Genomic DNA, 14,212 nt, shown 5'->3' with positions numbered 1-14,212 from the left:
AGCCCATTCAATTTTCCATCCCCCTGAGCCCCCAAACCTGGTTTGTTTTGCTGAAAGGAAATAAGTCTCAGAATATTCATTTCAGATCAGATTCAGTTTATGCACAGTGCAACTGCAGAATCAGCACCTACATGAAAATCTCCTAGTTTTAAACTATTTTTTTCACATATTTTGCACCTTCACCTAGGAGGCTCCTGTATACAGAAGCATCATAAAGGGGCTTCTTAGATACCCTGATGCTATAGTTAGTGTTTCTTTGTTGCTGACTTTCTTCCTCTTCCCAGACTGACTACAGGTGTAACCTAATTATCCATGGATTTTTTTTTACCTGCGGTTTTATCTCAGTGTGATGAGAAGGGCCCTTTAAATTAAAGGAAAAATGTTGTTTAACAGTAGCCTTGTTAATGTGAGAGAGGGCAGCTGGCTGACAATGCATCAATCATTCTCTCTCCAGGCACTTAGAACAGCTTCACTCCAAGGCAAGTGACCCCTCCCTTCCCCCTGAGCATGTGAAAGAATGCTAAATGGTAGTGATTATCACCTCCTTTATTCTTTCCCCTATGCTGCAGTTCCTGGTGAAGGGAGGGATTGCTGCCTCAGAGTGAAGCCTTTCTAAGCGCCTGGAGAGAGACTATTTGCTTGATGCATTACAAAGGTCAGCAAAGCTGTTTTTAAATCACTGAGCAAAAGGACATTGTTTTTTAAATGGATTTGCTTTAATACGATTTTTGCCATCCACGTGTGTTCGCGAATGGAACTCTCACATATAAGGAGACCCAACCTGTAGTGACAAAGGACTGGAAGAGGAGCAAACTCATTGGACCATGAAGCCCACCTGATTCCCCAGAGCAGGAAGTCAACAGTTCCCTGCTGTCACCTGCTCCATCTTGCCCATTGGGTAGAGCCAATCACCCAGTGGCCAGCCAGCCAGCCAAATCACTTAGGCCACTTCCTAGCTGCTAGGCAGGGTGGTGCAAGTCACTGCCCAGCTGATTGGTGATACCATGTGGGTCACCCAGAGCAGGCTGGATGCATCATACAGGCTGGCAGAGTCTCACATACCCACAGGGTGTAAAAATACCTTCACAAAACCCCACTTCCTGGTCCTTTGTCTGGAGCATCTGATACTTCAAGTGGGGTCACCCTGTTTCAGTTTGCCTCCTAAAGATAAGCCGCTCACACCTCCAGTATTTGAATTAGCCTTAAGCTACTTCCAAAACCAAAAGTACCAAGCCCACATTGAGAGTAAATACCTGCTCACCATGAATCCAGAGCAGCAGAGTTTAGAGACAATTAAATTTTTTACAACATCAAGAGACAAAACATTTCTAAACCTAAACATTTCTAAACATTTCTACGATTCTTTACCTGTTTTTCACCTGTTTGCCCCATTTTAGGTTCACACACTCTTGTCTTTTTATATTGTATTTTGCCACGATCATGCAAAACAACAAGATGAATCAACAACTTCCCAAAATTACGTTTTCTGTCTTACAATGCAATACAATGCAATACAAAATTCATTTAACATTTTCATTTTGTCTACTCAGAAGTTAATTCCAGTAAGCTCAATGGTACTTACTTCCAGGTGAGAGCATATAGGATTGCAGCCTAATTCACTCAAACATCATAATTACCTCCTTTCCTTTGACTGATAACATTCTGAAATAATTAATACCTTTCACATCAAGAAAAAATATTTTGATGGACTATTTCCATGAGCTATCTAGCCATCCTTCCTGCTTAATCCCCTCTAAGATACAGGGAAGAAATAATTTGTTTTTCCAGAAATGGACACTGAACCTGTTTTTCCTAGCAGGGAAGGAACAAATTTTGGTAGGTGGAGAATTGAAAGGTTGAACAAGGTAAAAAGGTGAACAGGATGGAGTTGAATCCAAGCCAAAAAAGTAAGAAGAATAACAATCATTTATTCAATTGTCCATGATAGTCTGCCCGCCTAGTTAAATGTGGGTACAAGGATCAAGATCCTGAATTAGTGCAATCATGTAGGCTTGAGACAAGGCCATGAAAGCCACTTATGCCAACAGACCAAATGTCTAATGAAGCAAATGTTATGCCATGCTATGAGTGTTTATAGCCATTTATGCTAAAACTAATCATTTATGCAAATGTTAATGAACCAAATGTTTATGGATGTTTATAGTTAAATTAGTTTAAAACAAAATGTTATGTTTATATGTTTAGCATTTCACAAACAAATATTAAGAAATAAGAAAAGTGTTTATACGAGTGTATAGCAATGCTTATATGTTCAGCATCAGAGAGCATTATTCTGGTCTTTGTCTCCAAACCGAAACAGCAGGCAGGCTGTAAATCAAGGAATGTTTCTAGCTCAACTGTCAAGGATATCAGATAAAGGAACTGCTTCATGCTGGAATTTACATCTGTCAAGCTAATTGCTAGTATGACAGATGATTTAAACTTCTCTTGGAATCAGATTTACAGCTTGTATATTCAAGCATCAGATAAGCATTGTCTTTGAATAGAGAGGCAAATTCCACCTTCAAGTTGCTTCTAAGCAGAGAATTGAAAGGGGAAAAAGCATTTATATATTATATATATTGACAACCTTCAGTCTCGAAAGACTATGGTATTGCGCTCTGAAAGGTGGTTCTGGCACAGCGTCTAGTATGGCTGAAAAGGCCAATCCGGGAGTGACAATCCCTTCCACACCAGGAGCAAGTGCAGTCTGTCCCTGGTCTCTCTCCCTGGCTATGGGTCTTCCTTCTTTGGCTCTTTGCCTCAGTCTGTTGGCCAAGTGTCTCTTCAAACTGGGAAAGGCCATGCTGCACAGCCTGCCTCCAAGCGGGCCACTCAGAGGCCAGGGTTTCCCACTTGTTGAGGTCCACTCCTAAGGCCTTCAGATCCCTCTTGCAGATGTCCTTGTATCACAGCTGTGGTCTACCTGTAGGGCGCTTTCCTTGCACGAGTTCTCCATAGAGGAGATCCTTTGGGATCCGGCCATCATCCATTCTCACAACATGACCGAGCCAACGCAGGCGTCTCTGTTTCAGCAGTGCATACATGCTAGGGATTCCAGCACGTTCCAGGACTGTGTTGTTTGGAACTTTGTCCTGCCAGGTGATGCCAAGAATGCGTCGGAGGCAGCGCATGTGGAAAGCGTTCAGTTTCCTCTCCTGTTGTGAGCGGAGAGTCCATGACTCGCTGCAGTACAGAAGTGTACTCAGGACGCAAGCTCTGTAGACCTGGATCTTGGTATGTTCCGTCAGCTTCTTGTTGGACCAGACTCTCTTTGTGAGTCTGGAAAACGTGGTAGCTGCTTTACCGACGCGTTTGTTTAGCTCGGTATTGAGAGAAAGAGTGTCGGAGATCGTTGAGCCAAGGTACACAAAGTCATGAACAACCTCCAGTTCACGCGCAGAGATTGTAATGCTGGGAGGTGAGTCCACATCCTGAACCATGACCTGTGTTTTCTTTAAGCTGATCGTCAGTCCAAAATCTTGGCAGGCCTTGCCAAAACGATCCATGAGCTGCTGGAGATCTTTGGCAGAGTGGGTAGTGATAGCTGCATCGTCGGCAAAGAGGAAGTCACGCAGACATTTCAGATGGACTTTGGACTTTGCTCTCAGTCTGGAGAGGTTGAAGAGCTTTCCGTCAGATCTGGTCCGGAGATAGATGCCTTCTGTTGCAGTTCCAAAGGCCTGCTTCAGCATGACAGCGAAGAAAATCCCAAACAAGGTTGGCGCAAGAACACAGCCCTGCTTCACGCCACTTCGGATGTCAAAGGGGTCTGATGTGGAGCCATCGAAGACAACAGTGCCCTTCATGTCCTTGTGGAAGGATCTGATGATACTGAGGAGCCTGGGTAGACATCCGATCTTGGGGAGAATCTTGAAGAGGCCGTCCCTGCTGACCAGGTCAAAAGCCTTCGTGAGATCTATGAAGGCTATAAAGAGTGGCTGTCATTGTTCCCTGCATTTTTCCTGCAGTTGTCTAAGGGAGAATACCATATCAGTGGTGGACCTGTTGGCTCGGAATCCGCACTGCGATTCTGGATAGACGCTCTCTGCAAGTACCTGGAGCCTCTTTAGTACAACTCGGGCAAACAACTTTCCTACAACGCTAAGGAGAGAGATGCCACGGTAGTTGTTGCAGTCACCCCTGTCACCTTTGTTCTTGTACAGCGTGATGATGTTTGCATCCCTCATGTCTTGAGGTACTCCACCTTCTCTCCAGCAGAGACAGAGGATTTCATGCAGCTCAGTGACGATGATCTCTTTGCAGCACTTTAGGACTTCAGCAGGGATGCTGTCTTTTCCTGGTGCCTTGCCAAAGGCAAGGGAGTCCAGGGCCACGTGAAGTTCTTCTAGGGTTGGTTCACTCTCAAGCTCCTCCAACACAGGCAGACACTCAATGTTGTTCAGCACTTCTTCGGTGACTACATTATCTCTGGAATATAGCTCAGAGTAGTGCTGCACCCAGCGTTCCATCTGCTGCGCCCGATCCTGGATGACCTCGCCTGTTGCAGACTTCAGAGGGGCAATTTTCTTCTGTGTTGGACCTAGGGCCTGCTTGATATCATCATACATCCCCTTGATGTTGCCCGTGTCAGCTGCTATCTGTATCTCGGAACAGAGCTGGAGCCAGTAGTCATTAGCACATCTCCTGGCAGCCTGCTGGACTTTGCTGTGAGCAGCTCGGAGGACCTGCAGGTTGCGCTCACTGGGACAGGCCTTGTATGCTACTTGAGCTCTCCTCTTTTCCTCAATGACTGGTGTCTCCAACTCTGTAGACTCAAAGTGACAGATTTAGGTACTTTTAATTGGAATAGAGAGTTACAAGACAGATTTAGAACTCAAAGAAAGACAGAAAAGGAGTAGTCAGGATGCACTTGCAATAATAAATTATATCTCTTGGCACCAAGAAGCAGATAACTAAGAGTTATACACAGGTTAGAAGCAGTTTTAATGAGAAGACAGTTTATCTTGTTTGACAGACAGAAGATAACAGAAATAACATCTATGAGAAAGCCCCTAATTAGCAAAACATTCCTGAAAACCTCTGTCAGAGGTAAACGCTGGCAAGAGGGGCTAGATTTAATTGAAATAAAGATTTCTTAAAATCTTTATTTACAATAAGAAGTTAGTTTTGTCTTCTATTAAATATAATTATACCACTATGCATCACAATAACACAGTCACATAAAGAGAATTAATAGAGGGAAGACAAAAGGTTTAGTTTAACCAGTGTTTGATGAGACCAGACACAAAGAAAGTTGAATAGATAAGCAGATGGCTGTTTGAAACATGTCAGGGTCAGGCCAGTGAGGAATGGCCAGAGATAAACAAAGACATACCAAAGGCCAGTAATAAATGAGTAAACTGTGCCATCTAGTGGTTGTTGGAAACAGTGTTTTCTATAATGTCTCAATGTAAATTTTGACTATATTTGAAGTCTGTAACTTGAAACTAACCAATCAAATGTTTGTAAATTTATCTGTGACCAATCCTGAGAAAGCCCCCATCTTTGATGTCACACATCAGCCAATGAAATGTAAGACTCCTCAAACAAAGGAGCCAGAATTGAATATAAGGGAGAGGCACACACTGGGAAATTGCTCTCTCTCTGAGGGCTCTGAGAGTTCCCACGTGGCTCTCATTGCTCTCTTCGCTTTGGACAGGAGTCCCTGAGAAGCCCGTTGCTGGCAACGAAATAAAGCTTGCAGACGATCACCACTCTTGCTTGCTGAGTTTGCTTTTGAGTTTGCAACAGGCTAGGGGAAGTATTTGGGAAAGTCACATGAGTGATTTTGTCTATTTTCATTTTGCATTTTAGCATCCTTCTTGCCAACCTTTACCACCCTCCCCATCTTCTTCTGTTGAACTTTGGGTTAACCCAGTGGTTCCCAAACTTTATCAACTGGCTGCTCCCTTGATCTACTGGATCATTAGCTGTGGCTCCCCATTAGGCCTATACTCCTACAGGATGGTGGATTTTTTGTGAGGATTTCACGACTCTCCTGGCTGGGGACCCACGGCTCACAGTTTGGGAACAACTGGGTTAAACAAATGTTTCCCTCCATTGTATCGATACCTTTTACAGCCTTTTACTAAGCTTCCTGTATTTTTATAGTTTTCCCTGTTTGATCTCAGTTCATTTGGGAGGGAGCTGGTCTGTCTTCCCACATCACCAGCTTCCACTTCTTTCCAGCTTTTAAGGGGACTTCCAGGGGTTTGGGGGTTCTCTGCTTCTGGAGGGAGTGTTCCCCGAGGCTACGATCCTATGCACATTTGTGTGGGAGTAAGTCCCATTGCGCTCAGTGGGACTTACTTCTGAGTAGACATGCATAGGATTGTGCTATCTGTCTGGTTTCCCCTGGCCTTGGGTGGTGTTGCTAGCAAGAGCTATTATGCAAGTTTAAACCCAGTTTCAGGACAAAAACAGAGTGGGTGCTGGTTGCAGAGTGCTGTGCCCTACACCTGTCTAACTTGTAGCCCTGGCAATGTAATGGGTGGCAGACAGGAAAGTAGTATAGCTGTCATACTATGCTTATTTCTTGCACATTTGTTTCTGGTCAAACAGGCTTTTGTGTAGTTTCAAATCTGCAAAATGCCTTTGACCAAAGGCAACCATGGGAAAAAAGAAAAGTGTCTACATACGTTGTGGGAAGTGAGAGAACCTCTCCCAACCAAAACTCTTCTTCTGTTTCCCTGGTTTTTTTTTCCACGGAGTACATACGGGAGACCCAATTTTTCAAAACACCAGCTGGAAGCAAAAATGGAAATGCTTTCCAATTGGTTAAAGTAGGGCACAGAACATCCTGTGTTAGGCATGGAGGGAACAGTAAGAATCATGAGGAGCAACTAATCTGCATTAATATGATGTGAACATGCTATGAACTAGAAGTGGTTCCTTTGCATGGCATCATAGTGAAACATTAGATTCTTGGGTACTGAAAAAAAACAGGGACCCTCCTACATAATAGGCCAATGCACTGAAAATCTGTTGAATCACCAATCACAGTCAAAAGAAGAAAAAAATCACATCAGAAGATATGACAAATCATGAAGCAAAATTAAAGAATTCTAATTTCTGAACGTCAGTGCTGAATGAAAAGTACCACCTCATACAGCCAAGAAGCTTAGCAGGCCCCTTGCTCTCTCCTTCAGAGCTTTTCCTCCTTCTGAATCTCCCTATTTCCTTTTACTTTCTTCTGATTTTAGTCCAAGGTATCCCATATTTGGGGGGCAAGCACCCCATTCCACCTTAAACAAGTAGGCTCCCCCTTTCTTTTCTGCCTATGTCTTGTGAGAAATAGATTCAGTTTTTTATTTAAAAGGGAAGCCTTGGTGTGAGTAGTGGTAGAATGCAAAACATCCTATAAGACTGTGTGGAACAGGAAGGAATAGTTGAATAACAGGGGAGCTAATTTGTACAAACATAAAGCTGGGCAAATAGGTACCTTTTAAATAACATCATGTATCTGACAGTCTTATGTTGCAAATGGCTGCCTCATAGGCCAGAAAATATTTACAGCACTGTATTACAGTATATAGTGCATGACTGACAATCACAAATCCAACAGGTGCAGCTTCTCGGGGCAGGAATTCCATAGATGTATGACAGGCAGGAATTCAATGTGTGCAGTTTTCAGGTATACATCTCTTAGACTGCAATTTTATACACACTTTCCTGGCAGTAAGCCCCAATGAACACAATGGGCCTTACTTCTGTGTAGATATGCATGAGATTGTGCTAATAAAGACAAAGGGAACGTACCAGGGGAAAAAAGTTGGCAACCCCTAGGATCTAGTGAGTTTCACAAGGCAAGAATTGTTCTAGCAAAGCAACTAATAGACTGAGTGAGCTGTGAATCAGAACTTTCTTAGCTTGAGTCTTGCCTCTGCTACAAATGTGCTACATGACGTTATGGCTAGCTACTAACAGTCTAATCCTGAGCTAATTCCAGGGGCTGCAGCAGCACCAAAAATGGCTTCTCCACATCCAGCGTGCTCCAGGCAGCTGCTTCCTTCTCCTAGGTAAAAGCAGTAGCCCCACAATGGGGCTACTTGATTCTACAGTGACCCAAAGGTCGCCGTAGAATCAAGAGCCTCCATGTTGGGTGGCCAGCCCGACATAGAGGCTCTGGATCTGGTGGAGCACTTATCCAGGAGTAAGCCTAATTGACTGTCATTGCCTATACATAGTAGCCTGTCAAAAGTGCAGGTCTGTAACATGTCCCCAAAAGGCAGTCATATACCATGGTGGCATCATCAAATAGATTAAAAATAAAATACACATTGAAATGAATAGGGACCCACCTGAAATTGGCTCGCAACCCACCAAGTGGGTCCCACCTACAGTTTGAGAAACACTGGCCTAGGCTGTAATGTGAAGGGAAGACTGTGCGTGGCTCAGAGCACCTGCTGCTACCTTATTTACTTGTACATTCCAGGGCCTTACTCAGGCACTAAGAACAAGTTACAGTCACTCTTCCGCCCCAGCAAGGCATCTTTTCCAATGGTTGTTGCTAGTGTCGCTTCTATATATATTTTTTTAGATTAGGAGCCCTCTGGGGACAGGGGGATTGATTGATTGATTTTACTATTTTACTTCGTGACCTATTCCTGTTGGAAAGTGGTATAAAAACATTCTTAATAATAATAATAACCCACTTTCAACAAGAGAGAGGTTTACATAGTAGTAGCGGTTCACAAAGCAGTTTTACAAAGCAAAACGAATAAATACTTGGTGGCTCCCTATCCCCAGAGGGCTCGCAATCTAAAGATGTGTTAGAGACACTGGAAAAAGCATCAGGCTGGGATGAAGAGGGACAGTCGCTCTCCTCCTGCTAAACATAAGAGGCACCGCTTTAAAAATGCCCCTTTGCTAAATGGGCAGGGGTCCTGGAGTGTGCCCAAATAAGGTTCTGCACTCTGCACACAGTCAGAGGAGCTCTTGTTATGGTGACTTCCCATCTAATCCGAGCCCTACAGCTGAGCCTGAGACCCTGTAAATGCCCAGAGACACTCAGAACCCCACGTGTCCCCAGCTGGGGAAAGGTTTCCAGGGCAGAGAAACAGCCTCTTAGCGCCACCTCCACTTTGCCTATGCAGGCCCCTGCTCTCTCTGCAGCGCTTCCTATTGCCTCCTAGTTCCTGCAGGGGCCCAGGAATACAGCGAAGCCGCGCCCACTTCCCCACCCCGAGCCAATCACATTCCATAACAATCTTTCTGCGCAGGGTGGCTAAAGGGTGGGCAGGAAGGGAAACAAGAAAGGCAAGTCTCCAAACCAATAAAAAGCAAGAGGATTTAGCTGGTAGCCAATCGCAAGCACCAGACTGAGCGAGAGACCCACCCCCAAAACAGATCGACAGAACTGTGGCCACGCCCACTCGGGCTTTGGTGACGTCACCAGGCGCGCACCCGTGCCCTGCTTCAGCTGGGTTCCGGGTTTCCTCAATCAAGCTTGGCCGGGGTCGCGCATCGGAGCTGGTGAGGTGCTTTCTTTCCCCTACTGCTTCCCCAAGCCCCGCCCCCTGGGAGGGGGGGTGAAGTGAGCCTGAGGTGAAACTCTTGGAAGAGAAAATGGTGGGGGGAGAGAGAGAGGAAGGAGCTGGGGGGGGAGAGCATCCTCTGGAGCTGTCACTCTTCAGTGTGACCAAGATTCTGAACCTAGACTCCACCTGTGCAGGTGGGAGCAGGTCTAGACAGCAGGGGGCAAGGAGCAGCTCCAGCCTGCCCTGCAGTGGTGGCTGGAGGGCTCCCCCCCTTTGCCTCCTCCTATGAAAGTGAAACGTTGCTACCCCTTTGGGGGAAACTGAAAGCACTGCTCTTAATAGTGCCTGCCATGAAGGCAGCACTGCAGAGGGGTAGGACCAGTGCCTGCAGCACAGACAGGTGCACTACACCTGGCTGGAGGTGTGTCCACCACAGACAGACCTTTCTTTCCTCACTGACACCCAAAAATCCTCTCAGGAAGCTCTTATCTTGGCTGTTGCTCAACTCCAAGCAAACAAACAAACATGTTCAGTTAGTCATATGGGCTTTAGGCCAGTGTTTCTCAACCAGTGGTATGGGTACCACCAGTTGTACTTGAGGTGGTGTCTGGTGATTCTCACAGGACCCCTGGACCCCTGCCACCCGATCAGGAATGCAATGCAACAAACAGCGGTAGGAGACTCCGCTCAGCAGACAGAGCTCCAAAGTGTGCTTTTCTGCACTAAAAAAAAACCCTCCGGTCCATCCTGAGCCTCTTAGAGCGCAGTCCTAACCAACTTTCCAGCACTGGCATAGCTGTGCCAGTGGGGAATGAGCTGCATCCTGCCATTGGGGGGGGGGCGGTCTCAGAGGCCTCCTCAAGGTAAGGAAATGTTTATTCTCTTACCTCAGCATTGCATTGCCATTTCCTTGGTGCTGGAAATTTGGCTAAGATTGTGCCCTTAGTTGTGTTTGTCACATCGCATCTGGCCTCCTCCCAACCCAGAAGTAACTGGCAATGATGTCATCACCAGTTATTTCTGGTAGTACTTCAAATAGGTGGACCATGTGAAGTGGTACAGTGGAGGACAAACCTTGAGAAACACTGCTTTAGGCCAGTGTGCCCAGTTATCATGCTGGGACAACCCAGTTATAATGGAGACTGGATAAATGGCTTCTGGGGTCTGCATACTTCATTGGCACAGCAACTGGCACTGGAAAATTGGATAGGATTGGGCCCTTTGTCCTGAAAGAAAGAACTGCACTGTTTTCTGAATTCATAGTGCTGGTTTTAACTTTCAAAGCCTTAACTGGCACGGGACCTGGCTATTCTGACTTGAACCCCCCAGTTTTTGAGATCATCCTCTGAGGCCTTGCTTCAAAGCCTCCTGCCATCAAAAGTAAGGCTGCACTTGGGGTAGGATCTTCTAGTGCTGCAAACTTGCTTTGAAATTCCATTTCCAGAGAGAATCCCTTGGTATATCCCCTGATATTCCTTTTGGTGCTGGTGAAGACTTTTTTTTATATGCCCCAGCCTTGTAAACTTATGCCTGTTTTATATGCCTGAATCTTTCTCATGTTTTTTATGATGTTTTCTATATTTTAGTGTTTTTCTCATGTGCAAAAAAAGTATTTCTCTAGAAAATCTCACAGTGACTTGCATCTCTTAAAGCAGTCTGAAGGAAAAGAATTGAGGTACACCTGTGTTGCAGCAAGGATAGTTTTGAAAGAGGAATTTCTTTTTGTCTTGCTCAGAAGCAAAGATCTCTTCTAAGCTGATGCTTGCCACCTGCAGTTTTTATAAGTACTAAGTATTGTTCTTAAAATCTGCTACCCAATGAATTGGGAGATAGCTTTTTAGAAGACCAAATGCTTTGAAGCTTGTTGATCTGTTCTAACCAATTGATCAACTAGATGCAACAACCCCAGTCTCTACATGCGTGTCTGTGTGACATCCCATTGTGCTCCCATGTGACTAAGAAATGGAAGACATGGTGAGGTTAGGCTAATTCTGATTGCTTGGAATTGCTTGGCTCTTCATTTCACATTCACATTTCACATTCACATTTCACATTTACATTCTTTCTTTGATGAGGAACTTTGATGCTCAGAATATCTCTGGACAATTTTATTGCCCTGTCAAGGGCAATAAAACTGTCCAGAGATGTTCTGAGCATCAAAGCTCCTCATCGAGGAAAGAATGTAATGCTACTTTAAGATTCTCACTTATGTGCCACTTAGTAGATTATCTCCATCACTTCCTGTAATGCTTGTTGGCACTTGGGAGACACCCTGCAAATAAAGGCAAAACCTATCTCCTATGTTACCCTGCACATGTTCCGATCTCGGAAGCTAAGCAGGGTCAGGCCTGGTTAGTACTTGTACTTGGATGGGAGACCACCTGGGAATACCAGGTGCTGTAGGCTTATACCATAGTCTTTCAAGACTGAAGGTTGCCAACCATATCTCCTGTGTCTGATGCAGATGACCAATCATTCCCAACAGGGGTCTCATGTCACAGGGGATGTCATGTGTCTCTGTGTGGGGTCTCATGTCACAGGGGATGTTATGTGTCTCTGTGTGGTAACACCCACTGCATCCTCCTAGAGAAGCCTTGATATATATACAGGTGGGGCCTCAGTATCCATGAGGGATCCATTTTTGGACCCTTTGCTGATACCTAAAATTGCAGATAATCAAATCTGTGCTTTTTCTGCCCCTTTTTCCCTCCAAAGGGGACTGGAGCTGTGCTCTGGTCCCCTCCAGAGGGCTTTCTGAAACCTGCAGAGGCAGTGCACATCCACCTGCTACCTCTGCGGGCTTCAGAATGGCCCAGAGAGGTGAAAAAACGCCCTCAAGAAACCAAAAGTGACATTTTTCACCATATAAGGCATTCTGAGGCCTGGAGAAGTCCTTGGAGGCTCTGGTCCCATTCAGAGGGCACAGCTCCAGTCTTGTTCAGAGGGCTCAGGTGGAGCCAAGTCTGACTCAGTGTGGGTCTGGGGGACCTGCGTTGAGTCAGATCTGTGGATGAAAAATCTGCAGATGAACAGGCTCCACCTGTGTGTGTGTGTGTGTGTGTGTGTGTGTGTGTGTGTACACCTTCCTGTCTTCCCACCCTTCATAATAATAGGCATTTTGCAGATACCTAAATAGATATGTCAGTTCTCAGAGCTCTGTCACACTTTGGTAATGTGACAAAGGATGGGGCCTAGTCAGGTGAAAGGACGGGGCTGTGCTTTCCTATGCAAAGAAATGCTTGGGTAGTCCACTGTTGAAGGAACTCCACTCAGGGATCTTTCATAGTGTAATTTATTGTTCAGTCTGGTCTTATTTATTTATTATTGTATTTATATACCACCTTTTTCAAGGCAGTTTACATTGGCAGACTGATCATAAACTCCATTTTTTTTCCAATGGAATTTTTACAAGTATTGTTCTACAAGAGAAATTCATAGAACCCTCAGTTTCTCCAGATGTTTCCCTTTCAAAGTGTGATTGTCCTCCTGCCTGCACTCTTCACTTTCCAAGATTTCACAGGCAGCGCAAATCACACATCTGGCTGGTTTTCAAAATGTTATCCTTCTCTTGCCAGCTGACTTCTCCGCATTGCTCCCCAAGCTCCATCAGCAACTTCCAGTCTCCCCTCCAAGACTGACCCTGTTTAGCTTCTTCAGGTACGGCAACACCTCAACCTTCAGACCACACCTTCTGTCCTAATCCACACCTCCTGGCGTCAAGTCCTTCACTTGTGGCCATCACTTCCAAATGTCTTATGTTCTAGTTTAACTTGAGATGTCTGGGTATGTTTTCTGTGCGTTTGTATCATGATGGCATTTGAGTGTTGATGAAATCTAGCTTTTATATTGAGGCTGAATGCATTTTTGTGCTCCCATGCGTCTTCCTAGCTCTCTGTGAGAAGGAAAGCATAATATGAGCTAGGAATATGTGAATTTTGACCTTGGCAAGTTCAGTCTTGGATACTGGGAAATGTGTTGTAAGGTAACCCATGGCCAAGAATTATTATAGTCTTGCTATATGGCAACAGATTCTTGTTGTAACTTTATTGGAAGTTTGACTGGAGCAGGGGTTAGACAATATGCTCTTATAAAGCTGCTTAGGCCACTAGAATTGTTTGAGGCCCCTCTTTTTCCTGATAAACCAAATAAACAGAGCTGTCTCACTGCTTCTTTGCAAGTGATCTTTTCCTAACCATCTTCGAAAGGCATCTCTGTTCAGTTTACTTTTTCAGCATAGGTATGTAACAGGACACATTTTCTTCATGGAGTACCTTTTTTTCCTAGGGTAGACTAGGAAGGTACAGGTTACTTTGCACCTTCTCTCAATAGCACCCATGGGTATATAGTATTTGTCAATACAGTGGGCCTTCAGTACCTGTGGGAATCAGTGCCATGAATATCCAAGGATAATGAAATCTGCTGGAGACTGGGTTTGCGGTGCTGCATGGACTCACCTGGGACCTGCACCGGGCCTTTCAGAGGTCACACCAGCCTACTAGTCTCTTCAGGTGGTCTTTCAGATATCACTGAAAGCCACCTCTGGTTCACATCCATGAAAAGTGAGCCCAGATACAACTGGGAGTATTGGACCTGGACTGGAAGTGGCTTTTGGTTGTGTCTGGGAGGACTTCTGAGGCTGAGGAAGGCCCACAGCCCATTCCCTGGGCCTTCTGTGGCCTCAGAACACCACCTGGACACAACTAGAAGTGGCCCTCTATGACTGCAGAGTC

At 45.1% G+C, this 14,212-nt stretch overlaps 1 protein-coding gene across 6 annotated transcripts in view; it reads left to right on the top strand.

Annotated features, from left to right (window-relative positions):
• The first annotated feature begins 9,388 nt into the window (after nt 1-9,388).
• The window catches only part of PLEKHM1 (pleckstrin homology and RUN domain containing M1), a 30,902-nt gene continuing 26,078 nt past the window's right edge, over nt 9,389-14,212 (top strand). For 4 of the 6 annotated variants that reach the window (XM_066628823.1, XM_066628817.1, XM_066628822.1 and 1 more), the window contains exon 1: nt 9,393-9,477. The gene's annotated coding sequence lies outside the window, so the exon portion shown is untranslated. Of the gene's footprint in view, nt 9,478-13,057; nt 13,140-14,212 lie in introns of all 6 variants that reach the window. The other 2 variants (XM_066628819.1, XM_066628818.1) reach the window with 2 other exon arrangements.

Source organism: Tiliqua scincoides, chromosome 5, assembly GCF_035046505.1.
Source record: "Tiliqua scincoides isolate rTilSci1 chromosome 5, rTilSci1.hap2, whole genome shotgun sequence".
NCBI lineage: Eukaryota > Metazoa > Chordata > Lepidosauria > Squamata > Scincidae > Tiliqua > Tiliqua scincoides.
The sequence above is the reverse complement of the archived record's forward strand: the minus strand, read 5'-3'. Positions and strand labels throughout refer to the sequence as shown.